This window comes from Pleurodeles waltl, chromosome 5, assembly GCF_031143425.1.
Source record: "Pleurodeles waltl isolate 20211129_DDA chromosome 5, aPleWal1.hap1.20221129, whole genome shotgun sequence".
Lineage (NCBI taxonomy): Eukaryota > Metazoa > Chordata > Amphibia > Caudata > Salamandridae > Pleurodeles > Pleurodeles waltl.
The window spans coordinates 856031356-856046107 of record NC_090444.1 but is presented as its reverse complement, the minus strand read 5'-3'; positions in this window follow the sequence as shown (position 1 = coordinate 856046107).

Below are 14752 nucleotides of genomic sequence, written 5' to 3'. Positions count from 1 at the left end.
GTGCACTGCCGTAATGCCTGCTGTCATCTTAAAAGCCAGCCCTGTCGTGCAGGCTGCTTTAAAAATAAAACTATGTCCGAATTTGACTTTGGAGTTAAAAGAATTTCTGAGGCATTTAACTATCTTATTTTTACATATGTCACCCCTTGGGTCTGCTGCAGTGTAATCATAAGCAGGGACACTATAAAAGTTGTTTTATAAGCGTTAGTGAGGGAAAAACTGCCAATTTTGTTTTCCCCCATTGTAGTGAATTAGCTTCATAGACTAACATGGGATGGCTTTATTTAACATTAACTCTTACTTTTGACGTGAGTGAGCTAAAAATGTCATTCAAGGTGTCAAAATTATTAGTTGGAATAAATGTAACAACTTGCCAAGGTTAGATTTATTATAGCTATAAAGAAAGAGTTTTAGAACGTTTTCCTAAAGTTCCCTAAAATCAGCCCTGTGGTAGCCGTTTCTGAATGCTCAACCTTTGACAGGCTGATCCATGCTGCGGTAATGAGGTGTGAAGTGGCCTGGGCTGAGACAAAGGAACCATCTGGTGGGAGGAGAAATGTAGCTGCAGATGCCAGAACAGGAAGGGGGCTGTGGAGCCAAACTAGTTTTCAAAGGGGACAAGGCAATTGGGACAGAAATCAGACCTCCCACATTTCCTGCAGCCCCAGCCAGATGGGAGGCCCTCTAATGAGATTAGGAGAGGGGCCAGAAGGGGAGTGTAGAGAAAGTTAGCCACACCTGAATGTCCAGGAGTGAATTTTTCTATTTTGGATTTTTAAGAAAGAGTGCTTTTTGGGACACAAATGTGCCAGACTTCTAAAGAAGAGGTCATCAGACAGGGTGGCACCTTGTACCAAATTGGTCAGGGGTGCCCTCCTTCTTACCAACCCAGAAACCTGAATAAAACAGGAAGAGCTGTCCGGCAACTCAGATCCCTGCCTGAAAACATCAAGAGAAGAAGGTTTGCCATGCTGAAACCCTGGTCTGCACCAAAAGAGGACTGTACTCATGAGGACTGTATCTGCTGCTTACTCTGGGCTTCACAAGAGAGGACTTTGCCTTGCTTCAGAAGAATAAGGAGTAGAGTTCCAGACAGAAAGGAACAGATAGAAAAAGGCTCCACCAAGTCACCTGCATCAACCCCTGCAAGGGCAAGCCCAGCTGACCAGTGTCCAGTGGGCTGTCAAGGATTTGACCAGGTGCATTGTAGGAATTGAAGTCCCAACTCTCCAAGGAACAACTCAGAGCTTCTGGACCCTCGGCTAGTGTTGTGGACCGCTCAAAGACCCAAAAGAAACACTGGGAGAAGAAGGACTGTCCTGATGGACCCTTGGACTGCACAAGAGAGACTGCACCAGTAAGGACTGCATCTGATGCACTCACAATACTTCACAACAAAAGGACTTTGGCTGTCCTAAAGGCTAAGGAGTGGACTCCCTGATGAGCAATGGGTAGAAAAGTGCTGAAAGGGCTACCTGCAACATCAACAACAAGGACAAATCCAGTTGACAAGCTTCACCTGGGTTTTACTTGGATTGACCAGGTGCATTGTGGGAGTTGTAGCCCCAGGCATCAAGAGGCAAACCTGAGCTTCTGAACCCTTGGCTGGTGCTCTGGACCACGTTCCTACATCAAGAAACACTTTGGGAAGCAAGTCTAAAAATGTTACATCACGGTCAGACTTAACTCTTGAATTTGTCCTAACCCAGCGCGACCTTTTTTAACCCTATGAGAGCTATTTGCTTCTAAGCGCTAGTTTTACTTTTAATCCTTACAAAGACATATCTCCCGTTTACTATCTTGGATTTTTGTCATTTTGGTGTCATTTTAATAGGAAAACATTTCCTTTTTTTATCAATTGGTGTGGGATTTGTATTTTATGTTGTGCCTCAGCTTACTTATTTGCTGTTTTGTCAATATTAAATGCTGTACACACCTGTCTCCAAAGTTAAGCCTGACTGCTCGTGAGCAACCAACGGTTGGGCAAGGATTAATTTATTGAGACCTTGACTAGACCATCTGTGTGATTGTGCCCTTAATACTAGCTGAAGGTACCTACCTGCACATACTAGTAAACCACTTTCCAACAATGAGCGTGTTAATGTATGCACCACTGTGTGCCTGGGTGTGCCAGTGTGTGCTAGGTGTGTTATTATATGCATTAATGTGTGGCTAGGTGTGTTAGTGTTGCACTGGTGTGTACCAGGGTGTTCTAGTATAAGCATTGGTGTGTGCATGGGGATGTTAGTGTATGCATCAGTGTGTGCCTGGGGGGTTATTTTGTGCATCGGTATGTGCCTGGGTGTGTCAGTGTATGCATCACTGTGTGCTTGGGAGTGTTAGTGTATGCATCAATGTGTGCATAGGTGTGTTATTGAGCACACTGTTTGTTGGGTGGGTATGCCATTGTATGCATCAGTGTCTGCCTGGGTTTGGTATTGGAAGCATTAATGTTTAGCTGGGTGCGTCAGCGTCTACATCAATGTGTACCTGGGTATGTTACTATATGCTTGGTGTGTGCCTAAGGATGTTAGTGTATGCACCAGTATGTGCCTGGGAGTGTCAGTGTTAGAAATTATTGATGCATAAGTGTTTGGTTGGGTGTGCCAGTATCTGGTGTGTACCTAGGTGTGTTAATGTATGCATCCGTGTGTGCCTGGGGGTGTTAATGTATGCATCCCAGTGGGCCTGGGTGTGTCAGTATAGTCATTAGCTTGTGCCTGGGTGTGTTAGTGTATACATCAGTGTGTATCTGGGTATGTTTTTGGATACAATAGTGTTTGGGAAGGAGTATTAATGTATGCATCAGTGTGTGCCAGGGTATATTATTGGATACATTAATGTTTGGCTGGGTGTGTCAGTGTCTGCATCAGTGTGTACCTGGATGTGTTAGTTTATGCATTAGTGTGTGACTGGGGGTGTTAGTGTATGCATCAGTGTGTGCCTGGGCGTACTTTTGGATACATAGTGTTTGGCTGGGTGTGTCAATGCCTGTATTGTTGTGTGTCTGAGTGTGTTAGTGTTAAATCAGTGAGTGCCTTGGTGTGTCAGTGGATGTCTCAGTGTGTGCCTGGGTGTGTTAGTCTATGTATCAGTGTGTGTCTGGCAATGTCATTGGATGCATTGGTGTTTGCTTGGGTTTGACATTGTATGCATCAGTGTGTGCATGGGTGTGTTACTAGATGCATTCGTGTTGGGCTGGGTGTCAGTGTTTGCATCTGTGTATACCTCAGTGTGTTAGTGTATGCATCTGTGTGTTCCTGGGGTATTAGTGTATGAGTAAGTGTGTGCTTTGATGTGCTATTGGAATCATTAGTGTTTCAGTGGGTATACCTGTGTCTATACTGGTATATGGCTGGGTGTGTCAGTGTATTAATGGGTGCATGCCTGTGTGTGTTTTTGGATGCATTAGTCTTTGGCTGAGTGTGTCAGTGAGTGTATTCATAAACGTGTGCCTGCAAGTGTCAGTGTATGCATCAGTGTGTGACAGGGTGTGTCAGTGTATACATCAGTGTGCGCTTGTTTGTGTTAGTGTAAGCATCAGTGTATGCCTGGGTGTGTTATTTCATGCATTAGTGTTTGAGTGGGTCTGTCAGTGTCTGCATCGATGTCTAGGTTTGTTAGTGTATGCATCAATGTGTGCCTCTGTGTGTTAGTGGATTAATCAGTGTGTGCCTGGGTGGGTTTGTGTTACTATTCTTGTGTGGACTTGGGTGTGATAACACACTCACGCTGTGGGGACTTGATTGCACTGTGGGGACCTGAACCTATGTGCCCACAAGGCAATGTCTTTTAAATAATAAAAAAATGACTTCAGGAACACCCGTGTCAATTTTTACAACTTTTTTTAAAAACTGCCTTGTGGGGACCTGTGTTTCAGTAAGTGTGTTTATATTTTTGCTCAGCTCTGCCCCTGTAGACAGGAGACGGTACTGCATCTTTAAACACACTTTGCATTTTAACACACTTTGCTCAGCAGAAACACATACTAGCAGCGGAAAGGACATACATTTCGAAGAAAGCTGCATATCCTAATGCTTAGCCAGATGTTTTTCATTCAAATTAACATTTTCTCTGTTTATTAAAATAAAACTTTGTTGACATGAAGCTATTGAATTTAGACTTTTTGGGTCTTAACATTGTTAGTGGCTTTACAACATAGCTAAAAGCAATTTGGGTTATGTGTTACTTGGAAGGATAGTATTTTTAAATACCTACAGATTTATTCAAGCAAACTATGACATCACACATCAAAGTATTTTTAGTATGCCCAAGTTATACCTGCAGTTTGTGAAAAAAAATATATATAAGCGTGGAAATGTTTTAAGTGTTTGTTGAAGGAGATGCCGCAGAAGTTAAGGCGTTCATGTTCACAGTAAATAGACCTGCTGCACTCAAGGCTCTCTTTCCAGTTTTCAGGAAAGTGATCTTTCTGACATGTTAATGAGGCTGGAGCTGTGAGAGCAAGAGTCAGAGGATAACGACCCCTAAAAAAGCTGTATTGTCGGCTCTCTACCTGGCTCCAGCTATATGAGTCCCTTTCCCCACAGCATCAGGAACACCTTGAAAAGACTGTTACATTAGCATACCTATAGGCAGGCAAACACCCTTCCTTCACCACAGACTTTCAGAACATCTTGCTCTGTCTGAGGGAGCAATCCATTGTGAAATTTAGTGGTCAGGTGTATCGGGCCACGTAAAACTTGGGAGAGCGCATACTATAAGGAGTGAGGGACCTGTGGGTCACAGTTTGAAAATATGAAAAATTCATGCTTTATTGCAATTTAGAATTCTGCAAAACAGTGAAAGTATCTTTTGAGTGGCTTTTTGCAGGGGCTTTAAAAAGGTAAAGTCACCTGGCACAGAGATTTAGCTGGCCGCCCATCCGATCCTGCCTAAATATTATTTAATCTTCAGGTCTTTTGAAGCATATAATTCATTTTGTTATTTTGCACAGGCGCAAGGTGCCCACCATTGGCATCTGATTGGCAAGAGTGTTAAGAATTGTCTGAAAGAGGGTCAGTCTGAAAATAAACAGAATGCAATGCCTATTTGTTTTAGTGACCGTGAGATTAAAATTGAAAGTCCTAGTACACTTTGCTTGTTTTTTTTTATATAGCTTAAACTCTACCCTAATGTATTGGAGCGTTTTGCATGAGCACAAGTTACATTACACGTTGGGCCACAACCTCTCCCATGTGCGTACAAGCCAATGGAGGTAAATATGTGTAATGAAAACTGTCTTTTGTACCTGAAGCACCTGTACAATTGTTTTTAATTTTTTTGGGGTCCATTTACAAAATGTTTAAGCAATGCAGCAGACCAGCCATAAATGCTGCACTACTTTGCACGAGCAGGACAATCTATATCTGCAGATATATGCACTATCCTGCTCTCTGCTTTGCGCCGGTGCACAATAAGGCTGCAAAGCGCCACACACACACCTTTGCTCCATAGTGCAAGTTTTTGTGTGTGAGTATAGTATATATTTTGTACAGAAAGGGTGCCCTGACAGTACAAAATACTATGCTTAAACTAGCTTTAAACCTTTTCTTTCTTTTTATGTGTGGTGTACAGTGCAGAACACATGAAATGCCAGACAAGAAAGGAGACATAAAAGAATTTCTCCTTGATAGCGATCATTTCAAAAGGGAGTTATTTTTAGATGCAAAGCTTTCTCTACTATTTTAGTAGATAGGTTTCGTCAAAAACCTTGGGTGTGTGGATGTGAATGCCCATGCACCACCCATGGAACACTCCCTTGGCGCTAAGAAATGCAAAGCAGTGCTAGCCGCTGCTTTGTGCTGCATTCAAGTGAATTTCCAACACAAAACAAGTTTTGCACTGGGAAGTGTATTGGAAAAAAGATTTTTCAGTGATTTGTGTCACTTCTGTGATGCTAACATGGTGCAAAATCTTAATAAATATACCCCTTTGTGTTTTACCTCTAGACAACTGTGATAAAAGAAAGATTACAGAAACATGATTATCAGTGCTGGTTAAGTACCATGACCAGGACGAAATCAGTTAAGTAGTTTGATAAAATGGTTACTTGCTTCAATAAATTACAATATTTGATTGAACGCTGATCTGTCAATTGTTCGGCAATTTTCCATTTCCTACGGAGTGACCGTTGATGCCTTAGTATGAACTGCAAAGTAGCTTTGAAGAGAATATGTTTGAATACATCAGGTAGACACATCTTCTAGTGTTCTGGAAGAGCTTCCATGATGGTGATAAAAGTCTCAGGGGTTGGAGTTTTATAGAGAAATACTTAATTTGGCAATTCTAGATTAAGGAATATTCCTTTAATATCACTGATTGACATAATGGCAAAAGTAGGAAAAGCAGATATGATGATTAAGGGAGGTCTCATACCATCTCTGATAACTCTGATAGTGATAATTAACCCCTCCCCCCACCTTATTATAGCCTCTTTTTTGTCAACACTAAAATGAGTGGGACTTAAGGAAATCATTCTGCTACCCCTCCAGAGCAGCATGCCTGTTATCATTCAAAGCTGATGTGCTTTGCAGGTGCCTCGTCTGACCTCTAAGTTAAATGAATGAGGAAAAATATATATAGACATACAAATCTGAAAAAAGGAAACAGGCAGAAAGAACAGGGAGCAAACATCCTGTGAATAATACAGTAATCCACTATAAATTGTGACTAACTTCTATTTTAAATTGTGTGAAAAATTCAGAATCGCTTCAGGATACAGTCTGTATGCTGAATGCCTAAAAAACACAACTAAAGAGTAGACAACAAAAGACATGTATGGGAGAAGAGCAGAGACGGAGAAAAAAACAATAACCATCAGTTGGAGCTGAGGTGTTGGGAGAGAGACATGACCTGGAAAAACACAAAACAGGCAAGGGTTCAATCAGAGTGATGAAGGAAGGAAATAAATAGATCCTTATTAAAGATAGCGGGCATAAACAGGATGATGGTTTTGGGTAGAGGAGGATTGTAGCTCAAGTAAAAACTTAGACCTTAGGAGATATAATAGTAGACAGGAATTCAAACTCTAGTTAAGGTATAGAGATGCCCACCCCTGTGTGGGAGGTTGTAGTACAAAGTATAACAAGCATTGGCAAAGCTAATGTGTCTCACCCATAGAGGAGCTCTTGGCTTTGGCAATGTATTTTGCTATGTTGTACAACAGTGTCGCTGTTGTTCAGAATGGCTAAAAGTTAGCGACATGGAGTTGGGGAGTAGAGTGTCATAGAGTGGATTTGTTGGAATGTCATACAATGCAGTAGGAGGAGTAGAATGTTGTAGGATTGAGTAGAGGGGAGTTTAGTTCAGTGGTTCAGTGGCAGAGAATGTCGGTGAGTGGGGGAATATGATGGAGTGGGATGGAGTGATTTGGTGTAGTGGGGTGGATTGGGGTAAACTGGGGACGATTGGATTGGGGTTGAGTGGGGTGGACTGTGTGAAGTGAGGTAGAATGTATTCAAGTGAGGTAGATTAAAATGGGGTGAGGTGGATGTGATTGGGTGGATTCAAGTGGGGTGGATGAATTGTGGTGGGTTGGACTAGATTGGGGTAGATTGGATTAGAGTGGGTTGGACTAGTGTGGAGTGGATTGGTGTGGGATGGATTGACTCAGGAGGGGTGGACAGGATTGAAGTGGGGTAGATTAAGATGGTTTGGAGTGGGGTGGATTGGACAGGAAAAGGGTGGATTAATGTGGAATGTATTGAAGTGGGATGGACTGGGGTTGTGTGAACAGACTGCATTGGAGTAGAGAGTGTTTGATTGGAGTGAAGTGGGGAGGGATGGAGTGGGTGGGGTGGGATGAACTGGAGTGGGATGGATTGGACTGGAACAGAGTGGATAGGACTGGAGGGGGGTGGATTGGACTGGGGCATGGTGTGGTGGATTGGACTGGACTGGAGTGGATTGGATTGTAGTGGGATAGATTGTATTGGGGTTGTCACAATGTCCTTTCCTCTGGATCTGCACGTTACTGAACAAAAGGCCCACCTTCCGGCGTCACCAACTCAGAAAGCTATTATAGCACAGAGTTATGATGAAGCCAGTCAGGGGGAAGGGAATTAGGGTAGGGAACAGCAGGGAGAGAGATCTGAAAAGAAAAGGTTAGAACAAATATGCACTTACTCATTCATAGAAATATAACTCATCAATAGACTCTTGACTAAATGCGTCTACCTGATATCAAATAGAGACCCCTTCTGAATCATGGAACAAAAATAAATTACGACCTCAGAACCAAGAGATGGCAAGAGCTTTGGATTATGATTATGCTCAGAATATCAATCCTGTAACATTTATGCATTCATAATATAAACCTTTGATCACGACATAGAAAATCTCAAAGAATTAAATATGCTTTTCACATATTATGCCTTCCAGCAGACAATGAAAACTATGATTTGCTTATCTCCAGAAATACTTTCACATTCACAACTATAAAGGTCAAAAAGTTTTTACTCATTGAACTTGAAGCGCTTTACTTATAATACCAGGAAGCGCTTTTACTTGTCTGAGACCCTACGCTCATTATGCTAATGGGGCGCTTTACTCATATGGCCTGAATCACTTTGATTGTTGTGCCAAGAGCCTTTTACTCCTGTGGATTAAAGTGCTTTGATTGCCATGCCAAGAGCGCTTTACACCTGTGGACTGAAGCGCTTGAATTGTCGTGCCAAGAGCGCTTTACAACTGTGGACTGAAGCGCTTTGAATTGCCATGCCAAGAGCGATTTACATCTGTGAACTGAAGCACTTGAATTGCCGTGCCAAGAGCGATTTACATCTGTGGACTGAAGCGCTTTATATTGCAGTGACAAGAGCGCTTTACACTTGTGGACTGATGCGTTTGAATCGTCGCGCCAAGAGCGCCTTACAACTGTGGACTGGAGCGCCTGAATTGCATTGGCAAGAGCGCTTTACAAACTGTGGACTGAAGCGCCTGAATTGCCGTGCCAAGAGCGCTTTACAGCTGTGGACTGAAGCGCCTGAATTGCCATGCCAAGAGTGCTTTACAACTGTGGACTGAAGCGCCTGAATTGCATGCCAAGAGCGCTTTAAAACTGTGGACTGAAGCGCCTGAATTGCCGTGCCAAGAGTGCTTTACAACTGTGGACTGAAATGCCTGAATTGTCGTGCCAAGAGCGCTTTACAACTGTGGACTGAAGCGTCTGAATTGCTGTGCCAAGAGCGCTTTATAACTGTAGACTGAAGCACCTGAATTGCCGTGCCAAGAGCGCTTTACATCTGTGGACCAAAACCCTTGAATTGCTGTGCAAGGAGCGCTTTACCTCTGGAAGTACCGACTTCCTTCAAAATTGGATTCATCAAGGCCTTACCGCTACGAATATGACCTGCTCGTTTTTTAATTCACAATGGAAACAAGCATACTTTGATTGGATGACACTCTGCCATCCAGGAACTCAGCTCTTCTTCAGAGAAACCTCCACGAGGTCTGACTGCATCTAAGTCTTCAAAATAGTGAGCAACGTGCTTGGGTGTGGCTGGGCTTTATAGGCCTGCCACACCCCAAGATGGCTGCTGCCTCTAAAAACATGGGAATTGTAGTCCCTTCATGGAATAGCACTGATAAGTGCATCTTGTCCACCAATGTCCTGAACCTGCAGCTCTATGAGCTTTGCCACAGGGCTGACGACATTGATGGCCACCTTTGGAACAAGAGGGGATGACAAGTGGTGCACATAAAGCGCTGCAGAGCCGCACAGTGGAGTTTCAGACGGGACCTGGACCGCGCATGGCCTTATTCCTGACAGGGGGATGTGAATTAGACTGTATTAGAGAAAATTGGACTGGGCTGGATTGGATTGGATTGGAGTGGAACAGACTGGATTGGTGTGGGGTGGATTGATTGGAATGGGTGGATTTGATTGGTATGGGGAGGACTGGATTGTATTAGGGTGGAATGTGTTGGTTTGGAGTGGGGTGAAATGGGTTTGAGTGGGGTGGATTTGATTGGGGCAGGTGAGGTGGAATGGATTAGGGCAAATTGTTTTGGATTGCAGTGGGTTGTTTGGGATTGGAGTGGAGCAGGATGGAGTGGTGCAGGTTGGAGTGGGACAGGTTGTTTTGAATTAAAGTGGGCCAGATGTAAACGGATTAGAGTGGTGCAGATTGTTTTGGAATGAAGTGGGGCAGATTGTTTTGGATTGGAGTGTGACAGATTAGAGCAGGGAAGATTGTTTTGGATTGGAGAGCAGCAGATTCTTTTGCATTGAAGCGGGGCAGACTGCTTTGGATTGGACGAGGCAGATAGAATTGGATTGGATTGAAATGAGACAGATTGATTTTGGATTGGAATGGGTAGACTGGAGTGGGGTGGATTGTTTTGGATTGGAGTTGGGCAGATTGTATTAGGGGGGACTGGAGTGGGGTGGATTGAGGTGGTGTAGGGTGGATGGGATGGGAGTGGGGTGGACTGGATGGGAGGACATGTTTGTTCACAATAAAAGGAGCATACTTTAGCTTCCTGGTATTTTATTTTTAAATCGGAGTCAAAGTCGGTCCCATAACACTACAAAGGGGTATTAAAATCTATTTAGTCTTAAATGTGGTGATGTAATCGGTAAGCAGGTCCTGACTCGAGGGTGAATAGTCCAAATCACACCTCCCTTCTGGGCACTTACGAGCAGGGGGGTTAAAAAGCATCCTGTGATGCTGCATTGAGAGCATAGCAAGCAATTATCACACACGCTAACAGTTTTGTTGTGAAGAAGGGTGTAGCCGACCAAGGGCAAGAGTAGACTGAATTTGTTGATACATAAAGTTCAAGAGTGCTTTTAAATTAGCTGAATTCCCTTCTTGCCCTATAATCTGCCACTGACTCAGATCAAATGCTGTTTTATTTTGGCTCTGTTATCCTCCCTATCATTATAGCCAAAGAGGTGAAGAAAGAGAGGGAAACTGAAAGAAAGTTGAGTATGACTGTCTGAGAGTTTGTAGGGAAGATTCAGAACTGCAGGTTGTGAATGGAGCATACAGAAAATAAAATGTAACAATGAAAACATTCAAAATGTTGGAAGAAATCCTGTAAACTGTGGTTACTCTAGGCTCATTTCTGTATAAACAAGTGAAAAATGCATTATGGATGACTTCTCTGCATTTTATTCTAAAGAAATATGGCCTCCCTATAGCGTCTATGTCTGATGGCTCTTAAACTTAAACAAGAAATCTGATTAACTGGAACATAAACTGATCTGCTCAGGATTACAAATTTTGGTCTTAGGCTTTTATTAAAGCCAAAATTAAGGTTTTTAAGTTCAAAAATATTTAGCACCATAGCTACGTACTTCACAGCCAGGCGCTCAGTCTCAGGAGCAGCTTTACTAAGATTTCATATAGGTCTGTAACCAAAGATGCTGCGCTACTTTGTACGAAAAGTAGAGAGCTGCGCTGGCGTACTTCCGGCTGCTGTACCCAAACACACACACACTTATACCATAGTGCAAAAGTGAGTAGCTGATTTCAAACATTGATTTTGCTATGGAAAGAGAGCCTTCCATTTCAAAATATTGCACTTTGACAAAGATTAACACTTTGCATGTGTACTGTACAGTGCTGAAGAATATGCAATTTTTTTCAATTCATTTTCCCTTTAGTCAGCCAGAAGATATTCCCAGCGGGAAGGAAGCAGCCCTCTGGACCTGTTTTGAGTGACCACAGAGAAGGGGTTGCTCATTTTCCAGGCCACACCTCCAGGGTGGGCATTGGACTTCTGCACAGACAAAGTAAGATTCTGCCATCTTGGTGTGAGGTACAGAGAGGACTGTTAGATTGTTTTCAATAGGGGACATAGGAAATGATGCAAAAGTGGGTAGGATCACCCCTAGAAGCTATTATACTGTTGGTTAGGGAGTGACCAGGAGTTTCTCCAAACACAGGTTGGTGCCAAACGTAACAGTTGAACTCACAGTACCCACCTCAGAATGCTTTCTGGATCTGTGGAAGAACAGAAGAGGACTGGACCTGCTGTCTGCGACCTGAGTTTAGCCCTGAAGACTGGACCTGTTCTCTTGCTTGTACCCATGAAAAGAAAGTGGTATCTAAGGGTCATAAGGCCGATCTCCTGCTCAAGTTACAATGACTCACAAGCTTCAAGAAGCTTTTCTTCAACTGCCCGGCTGACCAATTCCAACTGAGCAGTCCAGCACCCTGCTGCTGGACTCTACTGGAGTGAGTCTTGGCCTCCCAAGGGCTGTCCAAAGATCCTGGACCTTACCTGGTGTCAAAGTGTATTCCTCCTAAATTTTCTGAAACAGGGACATAAAAACGTTTTGGTTTCAAAGACCTCTGGAAGATTGGGATCAACCCTCCGAGCCAATCCGACCAAGGTGTTTTGATGATGGGCAAACATTCAGGTTGCTCCTGCTCAGATCTTTTATGCAGCAGCAAATCCAACTCAGTGGGACCTTGTGGAAAAGGTATCCAACCTCATGGAGCCCTCTTATGCAACACCCTGCAGCCTTGCCCTTCTGGAAGAATCCGAGCTCCAAAAAAGCGACTAACTCCAAAAGAAGAAATCTTCACCAGACAAAGGTGCAAAAGACATTGAAGGACCTTCTCTGGGCATAAAATTCAAATTTCTATCACTCAAACTTTTCAACTGCTTCAATGACACCTCGTCCAAAGAATATCTGATGATGTGGAGAACTCTTCGGCTGCAGCCTCCTACTTTATCTCACTGATGATTTTCAACTTCCTTTTCAGAGACTAAAGGCCTGATTTAGAGTTTGACGGAGGGGGTTATTCCATCATAATTGTAACAGTTGTCCCATCTGCCATGTTATAATTTTATTATAGCCTATGGAACTTGTAATACAGAGGATGGGATACGGGTCATGTTTGTAACAGAGTAACCTTCTGCAAAACTCTACATCAGGCCTGTAGTCTGAAGGTAAAATTTCCAACCAAGTCAAACCTGATTTCTGTATCAGGCCTGCACTCCATGGAAGATGCCCTGTGTGAGAAAGTAGCCTCTTTCTAGCATGGTTATCCCCACTTTTGGCCTGTTTGTTAGTGTATGTCAGTGTGTTTTTACTGTGTCACTGGGATCCTGCTAACCAGGACCCCAGTGCTCATAGATAAAAACCTATATGTCAGTGTGTTTTGCCTGTCTCACTGGGATCCTGCTAGCTAGGACCCCAATGCTCATAGTTTGTGGCCTAATGTGTATGCTTTTGTAGTGCCTAACTGTGTCACTGACACTCTGCTAACCAGAACCTCAGTGCTTATGCTCTGTCTGCTTTTAAATTTGTCACTGTAGGCCAGTGACTTAATTTACCAATTTCAATTGGCACACTGGACCCCCCTTATAAGTCCCTAGTATATGGTACCTAGGTACCCAGGGCATTGTGGTTCCAGGAGATCCATATGGGCTGCAGCATTTCTTTTGCCACCCATAGGGAGCTCAGACAAACCCTTACAAAGAACTGCCACTGCAGCCTGCGTGAAATAGTGCACACACTATTTCACAGCCATTTTCACTGCACTTAAGTAACTTATAAGTCACCTATATGTCTAGACTTCACTTGCTGAAGGTTAGGTGCAAAGTTACTAAGTGTGAGGGCACCCATGCACTAGCAAAGGTACCCCCACATAGTTCAGGGCCATTTCCCCGGACTTTGTGAGTGCGGGGACGCCATTATACGGGTGCACTACATATAGGTCAATACCTATATGTAGCTTTGCAATGGTAACTCCGAATATGGCCATGTAACATGTCTAAGATCATGGAATGGTCCCCCCATTCAAATATGGTATTGGGGAGCCAATTCCATGCATCCTGGGGGGCTCCAGCATGGACCCCCAGTACTGCCAGACCAGCTCTCTGAGGCTTGCACTGCAGCTACAGCTGCTGCCACCTCACAGACAGGATTCTGCCCTCCTGGGATCTGGGCAGCCCAGTCCCAGGAAGGCAGAACAAAGCATTTCCTCAGAGAGCAGGGTGTTACACCCTCTTCCTTTGGAAGTAGGTGTTCCAGGCTGGGGAGGGGTAGCCTCCCCCAGCCTCTGGAAATGCCTTGAAGGGCACAGATGGTGCCCTCCTTGCATAATCCAGTCTACACCTGTTTAGGGACCCTTTCTCCCCTGCTCTGGCGGGAAACTGGACAAAGGAAAGGAGAGTGACCACTCCCCTGTTCATCGCCACCCCAGGGGTGGTTACCAGAGCTCCTCCAATGTGTCCCATACTTCAGCCATCTTGCTTTGCAAGGTGTGGGGGCACTCTGGAGGGCTCTGAGTGGCCAATGCCAGCAGGTGACATCAGAGACCCCTCCTGATAGGTCCATACCTGATAAGGTAGCCAATCTCCCTCTCAGGGCTATTTAGGGTCTCTCTTGTGGGTTCTCTTCAGATTCTGCTTGCAAGTTTCCTTCAGGAATACCTCTGCAACAACTTCAGCATCCTCCGATCTCAGATCAACCTCAGCCTGCTCCAAGAAACACTGTACCTGCAACAAAGTATCTACAAGAGACACTTTTCTTCAGCAACCTCAGCTCCAAGTCAGCAACTGCAACAGTTTCCATGGTGTGCATGCTCTGGGGACTCCCTGTCTTCATCCTGCACCAGAAGAACCGAAGAAATCTCCAGTGGAGTAACAGAGTCACTCCCCTGCCATAAGCAGGCACCTTCCAAGGCGACGACCGGTACCCTGGGACCCCTCTCACGGTGACGAGCATGCTCCTAAGGACACAGAGGGTGGATATCATCAACATAGACCGTCCTGAGGTCCTGCTGAC